Below are 20,505 nucleotides of genomic sequence, written 5' to 3' on the forward strand. Positions count from 1 at the left end.
CTCTTAGCTAATGGGTCCCTACAGATAATGTTACTGATTTCCAATGCTCATATTGGGACTAATTACCTGTTGAGCTAATTATTGTGGTGATATTTTTCTTGAATAGAAAGTAGAATGAAGACATTTTGTCAGTGTAAACATTCATCCATTCAAAATCTTTTCCCCGCTGATTATGGGGTACTACCTGTTGATGAGATGAAGAGGCTGAGATAAATCCATTAAAAACTCCTGAAATTGGCTACTGGGAAAATCCCTTAAAACCAACAACGGCAGGATGTTCTCAGGGCATCAGGCCTGGCTCTCTGCCCTTGCGTTGTGTGGCACATGACAAACAGTAGTGAAAAATTAGCCATTATTGGCATTTGTCAACTCTCTGGTTCCGTGGCAGGAAAACGGAAACAGAGGCAATCACGCTCAATTTAAGTCTCTCTCGATGTCAGGCTTTTCGGAGACTCGAGCGGACATCAGAAGAGACTCAAAAAGGTTTACAGATGTGCAGTCAGCTATGACAGTGATGCTGTCAACGTGGCTCACGAATCAACTCACGATTAAGATATCAAAAGCGATCCCTGTGGCTTGCTGACAGCTGGTTCAATTGTTTGCACCTGTTTCCCCGGCATTACACATGTGTCTGGAATGGATTATTCTGGCTCCCGCTAGACAGATTTCACCTTTCCTCATCGTGACGTCCTCCAGCAGCATCACTGCTGAAGACCAGAGGGCTCTCTACAAGGGCCCACGGGGGAAAGGAGCTGGTGTGCTTTTGGAAATGGGCTATCAGGGCTGACAAGGCTGGTTCTTGATAACTAGTTAACAGGGATATATGAATAGTGCTGGCTTCCTCCACCAATCAGGGAAAGCCTGAGATCTGACATCTGGTAGGGATGCTCTGTGCTCTTTGGATAGTAGTGTCACCAGGCATCCAGCCATCACGATTTCTTGTGGAACTGGACAGAAGTATATGAGCCACGCTTGGTCTCCTGATCCTTCGTGTTACCCTGGATACCTCTCTTGCCCTCAGAGGCAAATTCACCGTGAAGATGACCAAGGTTAAGCTTCAGATTCTTGCAACTTCAGGGACCCTTTCCCAGGTTCTGAGAGCTGCCCTGGCAAGGGGTTCACATGGTTGCATGTTTTTGTAAAATGTGCAAATGTAAGACATTTTAACCACAGTGGGTTAAGACTGCTGTTTCTTTCCACTTTGACTTCTCCTCTGACATCCTTCCCGTCATGTGAAGTGGTGTTGGAGTGGTTGTGGGCACTTTTAGTTTCTGGCTAAGGGGAAGTTGAGTTGGGGACATATTTAGTTTGGGTTTAGCAGAATATTTTTTGTGGTTTTGTAGTCACTTCCGTGTATATTTGAATTATTGCTGGCTTCCAGGAATACTCCTCCTGTCCATTATTTTTTTTAATTAATTTATTTTTTAATTGAAGGATAATTGCTTTACAGAATTTTGTTTTCTGTCAAACATCAACAAGAATTAGCCATAGGTATACATATGTCCCCTTCCTCTTGAGTACTGTCCATTATTTATGCCTAATTTTGAATTCAGAGTCTATATTCTTTTTCATAAGGAGGATCCCCTAAATTGTAAAAGTTTCAGCCTCCACAATATCTGATATCTCCTGCTTGTTTCCTTGTATCCAGTCACCCACATCCTGTCAGTTCCTTCTAGGACTCTGCTACACTGACTCTTGAAAAACTAAAAACCCCAATCCATAGTGTTTGCTGACTTCTGTGGCCAATTTCCATTGCTGACACCAAGCTACCAATGGTTTAACAACCAACTCACAAAATTTCTGAATATATAATTGACCCTTGCAAGCTGGTACAAGATGGCTCTAGGATGCTAGAATTCTCTCTTAGCAGTATTTCTATGAACTGGCCTCTTTTCTTGTCTTCATTTCTAATTATCTTGGTTCAGACTGTCTTCTCTCAATCCCATCCTCCCAAGACTATCATTAACATTTCCTTATCATGTTTCCAGCTACCCAGCTGTTTTGAGCTCAGTCTATCTTCTAAAATATCACCAGATTTACTTCTTAAAATGCAAGATGGACCATGTGACCCTCTTGCTTTAATCCTCTTCTGGCTTCCCTAAAGTCGATAAGGGAGAAAGTAAACTTCTGACCCTTGTTTACAAGCTCCTGCATGCTTTTGCCGGTCCATCTGGTCTCATCTCCCTGCATAGCACTAGGGCTTCCTGAATGAATTCAGTCCTTCCCAAACATGCCGAAGCCATCACTTTTCTGTGCCTTTGTTCATGCTGTGCCTCTGCTTGAATTCTGCTTCTTTTCTTTCTCCACTTGGCAAACTCCTGTCTACATGTCTACACTGGTCTGTTTTACAGACTGTGGAAAAGTTTCTCTGCACTAGGGTCACCTCAAGGATGTCTTTTGAGGAGACTCACTGAATTCATAAAAGTCTACTTGAAAACCTAGGGCAAAAAGATGAACAAAAGAATGAAATATCTCCACATGAGGAGTTACATTTCCCCAAATTCCCTGGGCACCTGGCCAAAGAGTACCAAATAATATATGTCATTTCACTATATAAGACCACTTCTTTCTTTACTGGCTTTAAAGCAAGTCACTTATTATTGCAGGATTAACAAAACTGCATTTCAGTATGGACTCCTGAAGCCAGGAGTCTGAAAATTCAACCTCAGGTTTTCTGCCCACATCAGCTTTCAGAGATAGTCATAAAAATGCTCTCTGCTTATTGAACCTATAGCCTGTGTCACCTCATTGCATTCAAAACCCATCTGTGTCTCTTGTCCTTTCAGTTGCATTTCCTGTGAAGATTACTTACCCTCATAAGTTCTAGGATCCTCCAGCAGGGTTCTCTCTGTACTTTTTATAACACTTATGAGAATGTGAGTAGTCATCTGTTTACATGCCTATCTCCCATGACTGGACTATATGCTCTTTAAGAATAGGCACCATGTCTTTTTTTTTTTTTAAATTGGAGGCTAATTATGTTGTGATGGTTTTTGCCACACACTGACATGAATCAGCCACGGGTGTGGTGTACATGTGTCCCCCCATCCTGAATGCCCCTCCCACCTCCCTCCCCATCCCATCCCTCTGTGTTGTCCCAGTGCACTGACTTTGAGTGCCCTGCTTCGTGCATCGAACTTGGACTGGTCATCTATTTCACATATGGTAATATATAAGTTTCAATGCTGTTCTCTCAAATCATTCCACCCTTGCCTTCTCACAAAGAGTCCAAAAGTCTGTTCTTAATGTCTGTGTCTCTTTTGCTGTCTTGCATATAGAGTCATTGTTACCATCTTTCTAAATTCCATATATATGCGTTAATATACTGTATTGGTGTTTTTCTTCCTGACTTACTTCACTCTGTATAATAAATAGGCTCCAGTTTCATCCACCTCATTAGGACTGACTCAAATGTGTCCTTTTTATAACTGAGAAATATTCCATTGTGTATATGTACCACAGCTTTCTTATCCATTCATCTGCCGATGGACATCTAGGTTGCTTCCAGGTCCTGGCTATTGTAAACAGTGCTGCAATGAACATTGGGGGTACTTGTGTCTCTTTCAATTCTGGTTTCCTTGGTGTGTATACCCAGCAGTGGGATTTCTGGGTCATATGGCAGTTCTATTTCCAGTTTTTTAAGGAATCTCCACACTGTTCTCCATAGTGGCTGTACTAGTTTGCATTCCCACCAACAGTGTAAGAGGGTTCCCTTTTCTCCATACCCTCTCCAGCATTTATTGTTTGTAGACTTTTTGATGGCAGCCATTCTAATTGGTGTGAGATGGTACCTCATTGTGGTTTTGATTTGCATTTCTCTGATAATGAGTGATGTTGAGCATCTTTTCATGTGTTTGTTAGCCATCTGTATGTCTTCTTTGGAGAAATGTCTGTTTAGTTCTTTGGTCCATTTTTTGATTGGGTCATTTATTTTTCTTGTATTGAGCTACAGGAGTTGCTTGTATATTCCTGAGATTAATTCTTTGTCAGTTGTTTCATTTGCTATTATTTTCTCCCATTCTGAAGGCTGCCTTTTCACCTTGCTTATAGTTTCCTTTGTTGTGCAAAAGCTTTTAAGTTTAATTGGGTCCCATTTGTTTATTTTTGCTTTTATTTCCATTACTCTGGGAGGTGGGTCATAGATTACTTACCCTCAAAAGGTTCTAGGGTCCTCCAGCAGGGTTCTCTCTGTACTTTTTATAGCACTTATGAGAATGTGTGTAGTCATCGGTTTACATGCCTGTCTCCTATGACTAGACCATGTGCTCTTCAAGAATAGGCATCATGTCTTATTAATCTTGGTATTTTCAATGCTTGAGAAAAGGAGCCCTCTGTAGATATAGAAGTCCTCCATCAGTCTGTAGAATAAAGAATGGATGGGTGGGTATATGAAGCAAAGGATGTAGTAGGAAAGGCAGAGGTCAAGGTAGGTAGGATAAGTTTTCCCATGTCCATCCATGTGGCAGTCAGAATACTCTGTTCCAAGATGATAGAATCAGACCACAATTCTAGAAATAGCAATGGAAGCTCTTGGTTTTGTCTGTTAGTGTTTATAAGCATAATATCTTTATGAAATTGATCCTTATTCTTGATATGGTAAAATTTAAACCTTAAAAAAGAGATATAGTTGGAATAAGAGGAGAAACTTTACTAGAATACAAGCCTGGCTTATGCACATAGTAGCTAAACCATGAACAGCTATTGCATACTTGGTGTTATTTGAGAAAAGGGGATGGACAGGGCCAACTAGGGGAAGAGAAGTTAAGCTAAGAGAGGAGGAAAGGAAAAGCAGTGTGCAAAAAAAATGCAGAACAGGCCAATATGATAATAAAGAAACACTTGCTATTAGGAAGAAACAGGGATGGAGCCCAGTAACAAGGGAAGCAATGAATATTTGGAACAGAAAGGCAGCAAACTAAGTGAAAAAAAAATGATAGGAGTTTCTGAAATGGATGAGATTTGCAGGCCCTAATTGCAGACTGAGGTACAGAGCACTTTCTTATAGATTGTAAATATACATTATATGTTGATATTTCTGAACTTTATGACAGTGTTTCCCAAACTATGTTCTGTGGAACACTAATGCCTTCAAGATGGTAATAGTTAGTTTCGCTGGAAAAATATTACATGTACCTTATAACCAAGCTTCTTGTAGATGCATTTGCTTACTTAGATATTAAAGTATCTGAGAATTTTAAAAATATTTTTCCCTTTTTAAACCCAAATTTTCCCAAACAGATCTTTCATCACTTCTTTCATGAAACATCTACTGAGATGTCAACGAATGAAAGTTTTCCCCTAAACACATTTTGATGTATTTTTTTAAATGTATTTAATTTAATTCACTTTAAGGAAACTAAAGTGTGACATCGAGGTTAGCTGTTTATTTCGACCAATCTTAAGCTCAGTTTTCTTCTCTTTGGTGGTGGATGACTGCCCCACCAACTTGTGAGGATGAAGGGAAAATACTTGAAAAATTTTAGAACAGCTGCTGGAAGGCAACATGACCAGACCACCAGACGAGGCGTCAGGAGACCTGGGATACCTGGGCTTGACAGCTAATGTTTTCATTAAGGGTGTGGATTTAGGAAAGTTGATGAACTTTAGGAGTTTCACTTTCCTTTGTGTATGCATGTATATGTGTATGTATTATATATGTTTGTATTTTCTATATCCTCCTAGGGCCCTGGAGGAGAAGGAAATGGCAACCCACTCCAGTACTTTTGCCTGGAAAATTCCATGGATGTAGGAGCCTGGTAGGCTACAGTTCATGGGGTTGCAAAGAGTCGTATACAACTGAGCGACTTCACTTTCTTTTTTTCTTTCTTTCTCATAGCTCAGTTGGTAAATGATCTGCCTGCAATGCAGGCGACCAGGTTTGATTCCTGGGTTGGGAAGACCCCCTGGAGAAGGAAATGGCAACCCACTCCAGTATTCTTGCCTGGAGAATCTCATGGACAGAGGAGCCTGGCAGGCTACTGTCTATGGGGTTGCAAGAGTCGAACATGACTTAGCTACTAAACTACTACTACTACTAGGACCCTGGTATCTAGTATTTAAAGTGGATATATATAGGGCTTCCCAGGTGGTGCTAGTGGTAAAGAACCCGTCTGCAGGTGCAGGAGACAAAAGAGACCCGGGTTTGATCCCTGGGTCGGGAAGATCCCCTGAAGGAGGGCATGGCAACCCACTCCAGTACTCTTGCCTGGAGAATCCCATGGACAGAGGAGCCTGGCAGGCTATAGTCCACGGGGGTTGCAAAGAGTCAGACATGACAGAAGCAATTTAGCATATGTGTGTGTGTGTGTGTGTGTGTGTGTGTGTGATACACACACACACACACACTTTAAATCTGTTTGAAACTTTTCAAAGTGTACACTTTATTTTAATTTTAAATTTTTTGCTACACAACATGTGGAATCTTAGTTTCCTGACCAGTGATTGAACTCACAGTCCCTGCATTGGAAGTGCAGAGTCTTAATTACTGGACCACCGGGGATGTCCCTATATGTATTTATATCTCATACATATACAAATAACTTGGTCTGAAAGAATTATAAGGTCCTGAGCTGGGGTTATTTGACAGCAAACTGAACACAAGGTGGGATAAAGGTTAAGTGTCCAGGAATGAGAAATAGAAAGCAGCTGGGAGGGCTACAGAGTCGAAAGGAGAACTCACAGAGGAGAGAGGAGGGCATCGTTGACCATCTCCTCCTGGGTGAAGAATTTCTTTGTTGCTGGAGTGGAGAGCCTTGGGGTGGCATCTCCTTTCCTATTCCCACCTACAGACCTATCACCCCTATGTCAGCTTGTCCCTATCTTGGCTGCCTGTTTTTGCTGTTCAGTCCCTCAGTCATGTCTGACTCTTTGTGACCCCATGGACTGCAGCTTGCCAAGCTTCCCTGCCCTTCAGTATCTCCCAAGGAGCTTGCTGTAACTCATGTTCATTGAGTTGATGATGCCTATGGTGACGTCTGTACCTCCTGGCTTAGGTCATGTGCAGGTGGCCACTGGCTCTGTGGTGCATAGGAAACCCTCTCCACTTTTTTTTTGGTTTTATTTGTTTTTTATATTGGAGTATGTAGAGTATATCATGAGAAAGCTGGGCTGGAGGAAGCACAACCGGGAATCAAGATTGCCGGGAGAAATATCAATAACCTCAGATATGCAGATAACACCACCCTTATGGCAGAAAGTGAAGAAGAACCAAAGAGCCTCTTGATGAAAATGAAAGAGGAGAATGAAAAAGTTGGCCTAAAGCTCAACATTCAGAAAACTAAGATCATGGCATCCAGTCCCATCACTTCATGGCAAATAAATAGATGGGAAAACAGTGGAAACAGTGGCTGACTTTATTTTGGGGGACTCCAAAATCACTGCAGATGGTGATTGCAGCCATGAAATTAAAAGACGCTTGCTCCTTGGAAGAAAAGTTATGACCAACTTAGACAGCATATTAAAAAGCAGAGACATTACTTTGTCAACAAAGGTACATCTGGTCAAGGCTATGGTTTTTCCAGTGGTCATGTATGGATGTGAGAGTTGGACTGGGAAGAAAGCTGAGCACAGAAGAATTGATGCTTTTGAACTGTGGTGTTGGAGAAGACTCTTGAGAGTCCCTTGGACTGCAAGGAGATCCAACCAGTCCATCCTAAAGGAGATCAGTTCTGGGTGTTCATTGGTAGGACTGATGTTGAAGCTGAAACTCCAATACTTTGGCCACCTGATATGAAGAGCCGACTCATTGGAAAAGACCCTGATGCTGGGGAAGATTGAGGGCAGGAGGAGAAGGGGACAACAGAGGATGAGATGGTTGGATGGCATCACCGACTCAATGGACATGGGTTTGGGCAGACTTCGGGAGTTGGTGATGGACAGGGAGGCCTGGCGTGCTGCAGTTCATGGGGTCACAAAGAGTCGGACACGACTGAGCGACTGAACGGAACTGAACTGATAGTGATTAAAATGGGTTTTCTCCAGTATTCTTGTCTGTGAAATCCCATGGACAGAGGAGCCTGGCAGGCTACAACCCATGGGATCATAAAAAGTGTCAAACACAACATAGCAACTAAACAATGACATAGTGATTAACAATGATGTGTTAGTTCCAGGTGTCACAGCTAAGTGGTTCAGTTATAACCATATAAGGATCTGATTCCTTTTCAAATTCTATTCCAGTTTAGGCTATTAAAGAATATTGTACTGAGTTCTCTGTGCTATATAGTAGGTCTTTGTTGGTTATCTATTTTAAATACAGTAACCCCACGATATTTCTTTGTGTGTGTGTGTGTGGTTTCCACTTTTTAAAAGGAGAATGGTCTGGAACTGGCCTACTATCCCCCATGTATGTCACTAAGATTGAACTGAGCTCCAGAGCCCATTGAACTGTAGACTTTCTGACCATTAAAACATGTCTGTGGCCTGATCAGTGATACATGTCAGTGTAGGGCCATCTGACTAGGTCTTTTGTTCCTAGTTTCCCAATTTTTTCTATCTTCCCAGGGTCCTGTTATCGAGTCCCTCCTTCTGTTTTTCTGGTATGACTTGAGTCCTGATTTGGCCTTTCATCTAATTCCTGTGTTTTCTTTATCTGCCAGGACTTAAACCAAAATCCGATTTTCAGGTTTTTATTAGGACACCAGACATGTGACTGTGTGGTCTTGCCATAGCTTCAGAGATAGTCATAAGCACACCCCATGGGATGGAGGTTGCAAAATAAAAAAGGCTTAAAATGTGATTCTTTATTTTTAGGTTTGTGAAATGTATGCAAATGGCAAAAATACCTGATATAACTGGTCAAAATCTTATCGCTTTTCAGGAAAGCAATTTTGTGGCCTCCCACCCCTACTTTAATTGATACCTAGAATTGCTGTCACCTCCGAGCCTGGGTGCTCATCTGTGGTTTGTTCCTCTACAGTATCCCTACACTATTAGCCAGGGTTAGACTTCCCTGGGCTTGGAATTGAATGACCAGAGTTTCCTTTCTGCCAAACTGTCAGACTCCAAAGTTAGTTCCAGCTTGTTCTCTTTTCCAAGATGCCTCAGAATATGATGGCTAGCCTTCTGCAAATAAGTATGGCGGGTATAGTAGAATCATGTCATGTGCACATTAAAGTGAAACAAGTCCAACTCTAGGAGTTCAGAGAGAGAGGGTAGAAATAATATCACAGATTCTAATCACCATTCCACAAATTGATTATGTATCTGAGTGTGAGCAGGAAATGGAAGGGAGAAATATGTTTCCCTTGATCAGTCTTAGTTCTCTTTTGTTTCTCCCTGGTGTGAGCATCTCACAGGGCTAAATGTGACTATAGCATTGTTGTTCTTGTTTAGTTGCTCACTTGTGTCTGACTCTTTGTGACCCTATGGACTGCAGCTTCCCTATCTTTCAGCACCTCCCAGAGTTTGCTCAAACTCATGTCCATTGAATCAATGATGCCATCCAACCATCTCATCTATAGCATTAAATATATAAATTTTACTTACACATGGTCCTTAAATGCAATTAATATAATATTTGCGGCTTAAAGTAATATTCAGTTCAGTTCAGTTCAGTTGCTCAGTCGTGTCCAACTCTTTTCGACCCCATGGACTGTAGCACGCCAGGCTTCCCTGTCCATCACCAACTCCCAAGTTTACCCAAACTCATGTCCATTGAGTCAGTAATACCATCCAATCATCTCATCCTCTGTTGTCCCCTTTTCCTCCCACCTTCAATCTTCCCCAGCATCAGGGTCTTTTCAAATGAGTCGGCTCTTCATATCAGGTGGCCAAAGTATTGGAGTTTCAGCTTGAGCATCAGTCCCTCCAATGAACACCCAGAACTGATCTCCTTTAGGATGGACTGGTTGGATCTCCTTGCAGTCCAAGGGACTCTCATGAGTCTTCTCCAACACCACAGTTCAAAAGCATCAATTCTTCAGTGCTCAGCTTTCTTTATAGTCGAACTCTCACATCCATATGTGACCACTGGAAAAACCATAGCCTTGACCAGATGTACCTTTGTTGACAAAGTAATGTCTCTGCTTTTTAATATGCTGTCTAAGTTGGTCATAACTTTTCTTCCAAGGAGCAAGCGTCTTTTAATTTCATGGCTGCAATCACCATCTGCAGTGATGTTGGAGTCCCCCAAAATAAAGTCAGCTGCTATTTCCACTGTTTCCCCATCTATTTGCCATGAAGTGATGGGACTGGATGTCATGATCTTAGTTTTCTGAATGTTGAGCTTTAAGCCAACTTTTTCACTCTCCTGTTTCATTTTCATCAAGAAGCTCTTTGGTTCTTCTTCACTTTCTGCCATAAGGGTGGTGTTATCTGCATATCTGAGGTTATTGATATTTCTCCTGGCGATCTTGATTCCAGCTTGTGCTTCCTCCAGCCTAGCATTTCTCATGATGTCCTCTGCATATAAATTAAATAAGCAGGGTGACAATATACAGCCTTGATGTACTCCTTTTCCTATTTGGAACCAGTCTGTTGTTCCATGTCCAGTTCTAACTGTTGCTTCCTGACCTGCATACAGGTTTCTTAAGAGGCAGGTCAGGTGGTCTGGTATTCTCATCTTTTTCAGAATTTTCCACAGTTTATTGTGATCCACACCATCAAAGGCTTTGGCATAGTCAATAAAGCACAAATAGATGCTTTTCTGGAACTCTCTTGCTTATTTGATGATCCAGCAGATGTTGGCAATTTGATTTCTGGTTCCTCTGCCTTTTCTAAAACCAGCTTGAACATCTGGAATTCATGGTTCACGTATTGCTGAAGCCTGGCTTGGAGAATTTTGAGCATTACCTCACTAGCGTGTGAGATGAGTGTAATTGTTTGATAGTTTGAGCATTATTTGGTATTGCCTTTCTTAGGGATTGGAATGAAAACTGATCTTTTCCAGTCCTGTGGCCACTGCTGAGTTTTACAGATTATGGCATATTGAGTGCAGCACTTTCACAGCATCATCTTTTAGGATTTGAAATAGCTCAGCTGGAATTCCATCACCTCCACTAGCTTTGTTTGTAGTGATGCTTCCTCAGGCCCACTTGACTTCGTACTCCAGGATATCTGGCTCTAGGTGAGTGATCATACCATTGTGGTTATCTGGGTCATGAAGATCTTTTTTGTATAGTTCTTCTGTGTATCCTTGCCACCTCTCTTAATATCTTCTGCTTCTGTTAGGTCCATATAATTTCTCCCCTTTATTGTGCCCATCTTTGTATGAAATGTTCCCTTGGTATCTCTCATTTTCTTGAAGAGATCTCTATATCTTTCCCATTCTATTGCTTTCCTCTATTTCTTTGCATTAATCACTGAGGAAGGCTTTCTTATCTTTCCATGCTATTCTCTGGAACTCTGCATTCAAATGGGTACATCTTTCCTTTTCTCCTTTGCCTTTAGCTTCTCTCTTTTTCTTAGCTATTTGTAAGGCCTCCTCAGACAACCATTTTGGCTTTTTACATTTCTTTTTCTTGGGGATGGTCTTGATCACTGCCTCCTGTACAATGTCATTAACCTCCATCCATAGTTCTTCAGGTACTCTATCAGATCTAATCCCTTGAATCTATTTCTCACTTCCACTGTATAATCATAAGGGATTTGATTTAGGTCATACCTGAATGGTCTAGTGATTTTCCCTACTTTCTTCAATTTAAGTCTGAATTTTGCAATAGGATGTTCATAATAAGTACTATGAAAGTAATGTTAATCTGGTCTAAAACTACAGGAAAACTAATTCTTCTTCTTTTTATAAAAAGTTTATAATTTTTGCTGCTCTGGGTCTTAGTTGCATTCATGAGGGATTTTTAGTTGCTGCACAAAAGCTCTTAGTTGCAGCATGTGGGATCTAGTTTCTTGACCAGGGATTGAACCCTGGCCCCTTGCATTGGGAGTATGGAGTCTTTGCCTTTGGACCACCAGGGAAGTCCCCAGAACTGATTCTTTTGGATCTTTCAGAGCATTCCGTCCAATAGAACATTTTGTGATGATGGAAAAGTTCTGCAGTTTCTAGTATTCAATATGGTAGCAAGTCGCCACATGTGACTATGGTGTGCTTGATTTGTGGCTAGTGTGACAGAGGAATTTAGATTAATGAAAAGTAATTTAAAAAGTATAGCCTCATGCTGTTATATTGAGTAATGTTCATTTTTCATTTTGTTTGGCTGATTACCACACACTTGGCAGTTTGCACATACTTGTTTATTAGCTCACAGTTCTTTAGGTCAGAAATATGGGCTCTTTTGGCTGGTTTCTCTGTAGAGTCTCAAAAGGCTGAAATCAAGGTGTTGGCTGGGCTGGGCTCCTGTCTGGAGGCTTGGGAAGAATCTCCTTCCAGGCTCACTTCAAGTTATTGACAGCCTTCAGTTTCTTGTTGCTGTAGGACTAAGGTCCTTGTTCATTTGCCGGCTGTAGCCAGGGGTCACTTTCAGCAGATAGTGGCCAATCTCTGGTCCTCCCTTCCATTTGAAAGCCAGCAATGGCTTAAGCAAATCTGTGAGGTTCTTTCGGTCTCTTTGAATTCCCCTGCTACTACCAGCCTGAGCAAATATTCTGCTTTCAAAATTCTCTCATTTGGATCAGGCTTACCCCAATACTCTCTGTATATAAAATCTAACTGATTTGGGGCTTTGCACCTGCAAAAAATCCCTTCACAATGGTAGTCAGATAGGTGTGTGATTGAATAACTAGAAAAGGACTCTCAGGAGGTTGTCTTCCAAATTCTGCCTACCACAGCCCCCTTAAGATTTCTAGTCCTTTTAGTCTTCTGAACAGCATCATGGTGGTTGGCAAGAAAAAGTGCCTTATGAAAGCCAAGAAGAAAGTGGTTGACCCATTTTCTAAGAAATATTGGTATGATGTGAAAGCACCAGCTATTCTGGGAAAACACTGGTCATGAGAACTCAAGGAACCAAAATTGAATCTGATGGCCTCAAGAGTTATATTTCTGAAGTGAATCTCACTGATCTGCAGAATGATGAAGTTGCCTTTAGAAAATTCAAGTTAATTACGGAGGATGTTCAAGGCAAAAACTGCCTGACTAGTTTCCATGGCATAGATCTTACCTGTGACAAAATGTGCTCCATGGTCAAAAAATGGTAGGCCATGACTGAAGCTCACCTTGTTGTCAAGACTACTGATGGTTATTTGCTTCATCTGTCCTGTGTGGGCTTTACTAAGAAACACAGTAATCAAATTCAGAAGACCTCTTATGTCCAGCACCAGCAGGTATGCCAGATTCACATGGAGATGATGGAAATCATGACCTGAGGGGTGCAGACAAGTGACTTGAAAGAGGTGGTCAGTAAATTGATTCCAGACAGCTTTGGAAAAGACATAGAAAAGGCTTGCCAATCTATCTGCTTTACGATGTCTTTGTTAGAAAAGTAAAAATGCTGAAGAAGTCCAAGTTTGAATTGGGAAAACTCATGGAACTACATGGTGAAGTAAGTAGTTCTGGAAAAGTTGCTGGGGATGAGACAGGTGCTAAAATTAAACAAACTGATGGATATGAGCCCCCAGTCCAAGAATCTGTTTAAAATGCAGGCCTTTTTAATGGTGACAAGAGGCCTTATTTATGGCTAAAAAAAAAAAAAAAAGATTTCCAGAGATAATTTTGACTCAACTTGGTTTTTGTAGTTTGCACTAACTTTAAACCCAACTCCCAAGTGAAATATGACTCACAGTACATAGAGTAACTTCATTGCTTTGGTTTTGAATTCTTTCCTGTTCTCAAGAATCACATTGAAAATGTAGAAACCTAAGAGTTCATGGGTGTGAGTTGTAGGTGGGGCAGTGTAAGAGAATGTATTCCTATATCTACAAAGACTTTAACTTTTCACACTCTCTAGTTAAGATTAGGTTATATATAGATGAGATGGGCTGGCTGTGGGGCTGGAGGATGAACAGCCACTTCAGAAGACTTGGCGGGGGGGCTACCAAAGAACAACAGAATTCACCTCTCTCAAAGTTACCTACCACTGTATTGTTTATAGGTTGCTGCTCCATGCCTTAACGTATTTTGAGAGCTGTTAAAGTCAACAACCCCCTCCATGATTTGTTAGAAAGAGAGATCCCTCAAATCCTTTCGAAGTGATATCAGTCTGTATTAATGGAAGCTTTATGTTCTGAACCAGAAAAAAATTATTTCCAGTGACTTGGCACTAGTCTTGCCTGAACATATTTCAACTGCTTTTAGTTTGGGATACCACATGTTGAAAAAGAGACAAATTAGAGAAAATGCAGACAGCGGCAACCAACATGATAAAATGTCTAGTTGAAGGTTCATGGCATGACGCAGGGGATTGGTAATTGGATATAAATCCTCTCTCGTCAGCACATCATTTTTAGCAGTGTCTATCTAATGTCTGTCATCACTGCTTAAACTCAGAGACCGCTGGGGAGGAACTGATGGTTGGGGTATATTCAGAATGTTGTAGTTCATATTCCAAACAGCATCATCATCAAAGCATTTTTATCTTTCCAAATAAGAAGTGAAGGGTTAAACCCAGAGACTGAATCAGGTATTCACTTTGACCACTTGGTTCCAAGTTTGGCTGGGTGCATGCTAATTACCCTGCCTAATGGACTTTGCAATATTTGAATTAGGAGTGCAGGAAATTCTCTTTCTCAAGTTTAAATAAATATCCACAGTGGTTGAACTAGTTCCAAGAAGTTTGCAATCGGCTTCAAGTTTAAGTTAAAACAATTAGAATGCCAATTTATTTAACTACAGTGAGAAATACAATGACAATCTAAATGACCATGCTTGAGTTGATGAGACCTGTGCATTCAGTCCCTATAGGAAGATCTCCAGTGGAAGCCAAAGCGTGATCTGGACATTGCTCTGTGCTGGTATAGTGTTCTTTAAATGATTCCAAAATAGCTGGATGTGTCCATCTACAGTTTTTGATCAAGTCTGGATGACTGGCCAGGTTGCATGGTGGAATGAGGATGAAGTCTAGGGTTCACGAGGTCTCTGTTTTAGTCTATCATTTAGAGTAAATCTGTTATTAATTCACTAGGTGATGCTTGGTAAATAGGTAAAATAAAAACTGGTAAAAAATGTCTCTAAGAGCTTTTTCATATAAAATTATTTGATTTTATGAATATGCTCTAAAGGCAGCTATTATACCTAGATAGGGAACTTTCCCATGGCTCAGACAGTAAAGAATCTGCCTGCAGTGCAGGAGACCCAGGTTCAATTGCTGGGTTGGGAAGATCCCTTGCAGAAGGAATGGCAAACTCCTCCAGTATTCTTGCCTGGAGAATTCCATGGGCAAAAGGAACCTGGCAGTCTAGAGTCCATGGGGCTGCAAAGAGTGGGACACAACTAAGCAACTTTCACTTCACTTTCACATATACATAGATAATTAACTTGGTTCTATTTGCTAAAGACCTTAAGACTTTTTACAGATATCAGTCAATTCAATAAACCGATTGTTCATGGCTTCCTGTGTGCAAATTATTGTGTTAGGCATGGAAGTAAGCATGCTGTCTTCCCACAAGGAATTTAAATGGCTAATCAATAAGTGAATATTGTCAATGTGAATTAATGTAAATATTAATAGCTATGAATGATAGCATAAATATGATAGTATTATGTGAATACTGACTGATAACAATGTTAAGACAGAATTAAATAAAGCAAGCAATAATAGGGGTGCAGATATCTGTGGGACAGGTTATGGAGTAGGGAAAAATATATTTCATTTGGGAAGATTAGAGAAGAATTCATAGACTGTAATATTTAAGCCAGACTTTTGAGGATGGGTATGTTTATCATACCTGGAGAACCAGTGGTCAGAGTTGGCTATAATGGAATGGGAAATTCAGCTTGCCTGATAGGAGAGGAGGCTGTAGGAAGGAGCCAGTGATATAGTGATATAGGGCTTCAGGGCCCTCAGTTGCATAAACTATTTCTGCTGTCTTCTATAGGGCTGCCATGACAAAATTCCACAGGTTGGTGGCTTAAACAACAGAAATTTGTTTTCTAGCAGTTCAGGAAGCTGGAAGTCCAAGATCAAGGTGCCAGCCTGGGTCATGTCTCTGGAGGCCTCTCTCTTTGACCTGTGGATGGCCACTTTCTGTCTGTGTCCTCTCATGGCCTTTTGTCTGTGTATGTGCATCCCTGGTGTGTCTCTCTCTTTTTGTAGGGACACCAGTTGTATTAGATCAAGGCCTCACCCTTATGGCCTCATTTGATCTTAATTGCCCCCATAAAAGTCCTATCTCCAAATACAGTGTCACTGGGGATAGAGTTTCCTATGAATGGAGGTGTTATACACAACAATTTGTAGCAATGTCTAAGGCTCTGAGAGGAGCCCTAGCCTTGAATCCACATGAATGTATACATATGTGAAAGGTGAGGGTTTTCCTTTTTTTCTTTTTGTATGCTTTAAGAGCAAATCTCGAAATAGGATAGGCTTCAGGGCTTTCCTTTCCTGGTGGCTCATATGGTAAAGAATCCACCTGAAATGCAGGAGACCTGGATTTAATCCCTAAGTCAGGAAGACCCCCTGGAGAAGGGAATGGCTACCCACTCCAGTATTCTTGCCAGGAAAATCCCATGGACAGAGGAGCCTGGCAGGCTATAGTCTATGGGTTCGCAAAAAGTTGGGCACGACTGAGCAACTAACACTAACACACTTTCAGGCACCTTAAAACCTGGATCCTTCTGTCTGGGAGCAAGATATTCATTAGGTTCATTGTTCAGAAGAAGAGTAAGGATGCTGTATGGGCAAACTGGGCACATGAGTGGCTCCCCCATCATCTGAAATGGGGGATATGGGGGCTGATGTGAACCCCAAGTTCTGATGAAACTATGAATGCTTTTAGATTGACGGATTGGTACATAGGAATTAAAGGTGTGAGTCCATATCAGTCATCCCAATTTCCTGATCCTACACCACTAGTGTCAAAAGGAACCAACACTAATGGAAATCCAAAGGAACAAGACACAATGAAATAGCACCAAGGCATTTGGGTCATGGTACACTGTTTTCAAAGCTGGAGGAAAGTGTGGTCAGAAATGTTTGGAGATAAAGTAGGAGAACCATTCTGATTCTTCTCTTCCTGACATAACACAAATATAAGTTAGATTTGGGAGAAGATTTCTTGGCCTCAGAATCAGAACAGTTAAGTGAAGTACAAGGACTTTATGGGATGGGGCACATGTATTCTGTTCCTCTTTCTTCCTTGAAGGTCCTCCATTCTTCCTCCCATAACATTGTTTCTTGTCACAATCTCTTGCAGTACTTGCGAAAAAGGAAGATTCCTATGACTAATCCCAGGCTGAGATGAATCAGAATCTTTGGTGAGTGGGGCCCACAAATCTTGATTTTGAAAGTTCACACTTGATTTTGTTTACTCTTTAGAGATTGGGGTTTATTGCCCTACATTCACAGCATAGTAGGGTACAGCTTTTAATTTCAGTATTCCTATCATTAATATCTATTAATTATAATAAAACTACTATTTTCGAGTGCTTATTATGAGTTCTATACTGTTGTATGCAGGCTTCCCCAGTGGCTCAGCAGTAGAAGAACCTTTCTGCAATGCAAGAGCCTCAGGAGACGTGGGTTCAGTCCCTGGGTTGGGAAGATCCCCTGGAGGAGAAAATGGCAATGCACTCCAGTATTCTTGCCTGGAGAATCCCATGGACAGAGGAGCCTGCTGGGTTATAGTCCGCAGGGTCGCAGAGAGTCAGATACCACTGAAGCAATTTGGTACACAGGCATGCACTGTTCTAAGCAACATGCTCACCTGATTTTCACGGTAAACCTTCATGGTGATAATATTACTTCTATCTTGCACATGAGAAGTCAAGGCTCAGAAAAGTTAAATTTCTCAAGGCTGCATAAGCAGTATTAGTCAAAAAAGTAAAGGAGAAGAGCACGCATGCCTGAGACCCTTGCTGGCTTGGGTATTGCTGGTCTACAATAAACTGATATTCTAATGGGATGGAATGCGAGGAAATTCCAGGCACCTGTAGCAGAAGTAGTAGATTACATGCACTTTTCTTGCCAATGCTAACATCCCTCTAGGGCACTTAAGAGGCTGTGTGGGCTTGTTTGGTTGGCTAATGTTCACATTTTTGGTTTGATAAGAAATTTAGGCACTTTGGGAACAAGATATATAGTTTTGGAAATTATAAACCCAAACCTATTATATGACAATCTTATTTTATTTCAGTGTGCTTTGCTGGTGGCTCAGACAGGAAAGAATCCGCTTTCTATGTGGGAGGCCTGGGTTCAGTCTCTGGGTTGGGAAGGTCCCCTGGAAGAGGGCATGGCAACCCACTCCAGTATTCTTGCCCGGAGAATCCCCACAGACAGAGGAGCCTGGCGGGCTTCAGTCCATGGGGTCACAAAGAGTCGGACATGACTGAGCCACTAAGCACATTTTATTTCAGTAGTATATGAATCAATAAATACAATGTTTTATTTTTGTAAACCAAACAAAACAACTCATAGTCAAAACACATTGGGAATATTGTATACTCTATCCTTAAGTCCTCCACTTAAAATAATTTCCATTCAGTTGACCAAACAACATAATAAAGTTTCTTGAGGCAACTCTTGGAATTATCATGTAAACTTATAACACAAGCAATGTGTGTATTCCTTCAGCAAATTTGCACTTCAGTTATACCAAAAGAAATACAATAGTCATGTTTATTATATTTAGAATGACTGGAAACCAATTATAACAAATGGCAAAGGATAAGAGTCCAAGTCAATGTAACTCATTTTAGCAAATATTCAGTTCAGTTCAATCGGTCAGTCGTGTCCGACTCTTTGAGACCCCATGAATTGCAGCATGCCAGGCCTCCCTGTCCATCACCAACTCCCGGAGTTTACTCAAACTCATGTCCATCAAGTCGGTGATGCCATGCAGCCATCTCATCCTCTGTCGTCCCCTTCTCCTCCTGCCCCCAATCCCTCCCAGCACGGGGGTCTTTTCCAATGCAGTTCTCCCTAAATTAAGAGGTCAATTATTTCATAGATGTTTTATTCTGTAGATGATGAGAATACTTTAAAATATATTTATTGAAATATAGATTTATGACTTCTGAATATTTTTTAATTTGAAAATGTTTCCAAATATGTTGAAAAATAAATAGAATTCACCTGCTATCCTTCCATTTATGTTTGGATTTTATAAAATAAGAAGCTAGAGACTTCTTCCACCATACACTTTCTCTGCCCAGGGTTAAAAACTACTGGCTAGCTATTTGATATACATCATTCATCTTTCTTAGGTTTCTACTTTATGTGCATATGTATTTGGTACACTAAACTAGAATATTATTAAATGCTTTTACCTAGAATCAGTTTTAATTACTAAAAATATAGTATGGACATTTTCTAGGTCATTTCATGCCGGACTTTTTAGCTCTTTGATGACTGTATATTGTTACCTCTGAACCATTCCCTTATTAATTTTATTTTTTCCCCAATTTAATTTCCTCCTATCTTTGCTATTGTAAACATGTTTTTTCAATGAACAGCCTTACAAGGTATGCACATTTCAAATTTCAATAGATATTGACAACCAAATTACTTTCCACAAAATTTGTATATTTTCCCCACCTATTTGTATATTTGTATTTGTATAATTTTCCCATGTTTGCTGGAACTGGCTGTTAGCAATCTTTTTAATCACTGACAGTCTGCTGAGGACAAATTATATTCTGTTTTACTTTGTAATAAAGAACTGGATGATTCTAAATATTTTGAAATATTTAAAAGTTTTCTGTGTATTTCTGAAAGGTACATGTACTGTAGAGTCAAGAAGAAGAAAAACAGATGCTTAGATAGGATGAAAATAACTGCCTATTAAAAATAGTTAAAAATATTTTAACTCTTAAAATAACTGCCATCACATCTTTACTCCCAGATTATGAACACCTTTTATTTGCTAATATGGGTAATTAGTTCAAAATATTTCAAACCTTAACCTCAATTTTTCCTTCTTCTATAAGGGAACTAGATACAAGAAAACATTAATTCTACTTGTTTAAGAAATTCAAGCTATTTTGTTTTTACCATTTGTACTTTGTTTATTGGGAACAATCTTCATTTTTATTGCCCTGTGTTATAAATTATATTTTAAATTTTGAAATCTACATGAAACACCAATGACTATGATTTTGGACAGTTTCTGACTAGTGGTATTCATTTGAGCTTTTTCACCTATTAAATTAAACTATTTTATAAATAAAACTATTTTCTTTTCTTTAGAATAAGTTATTGGATTTTGGTGGATAAGAAACTGAAATGAGATGCTTTTTACTCAATCAAACCAGCAAATACCTTTGCAGGCTTAGTCACAAGACTCAGCACGGAAATAATACTTGTCTCACAATCAGGTTAGAAATGATAACTGAAACCATGGAATCCTTAAGATAAGCTACCTGTGTAATCAGGGGAAATAGCTGAAAGCCTAATAGAAGGCTTTGTGTTGGAGGACAGTGATTGAAGTTCAAAAGGCTTAGCAGAGGTCAAGTTGGCAATGTCA

General features: G+C 40.4%; 1 pseudogene; it reads left to right on the forward strand.

Moving 5' to 3' along the window:
- The first annotated feature begins 12,763 nt into the window (after positions 1-12,763).
- Positions 12,764-13,523, forward strand: LOC133042205 (small ribosomal subunit protein eS1-like; annotated as a pseudogene).
- Positions 13,524-20,505: the final 6,982 nt, after the last annotated feature.

Source organism: Dama dama, chromosome 21 (genome assembly GCF_033118175.1).
Source record: "Dama dama isolate Ldn47 chromosome 21, ASM3311817v1, whole genome shotgun sequence".
NCBI lineage: Eukaryota > Metazoa > Chordata > Mammalia > Artiodactyla > Cervidae > Dama > Dama dama.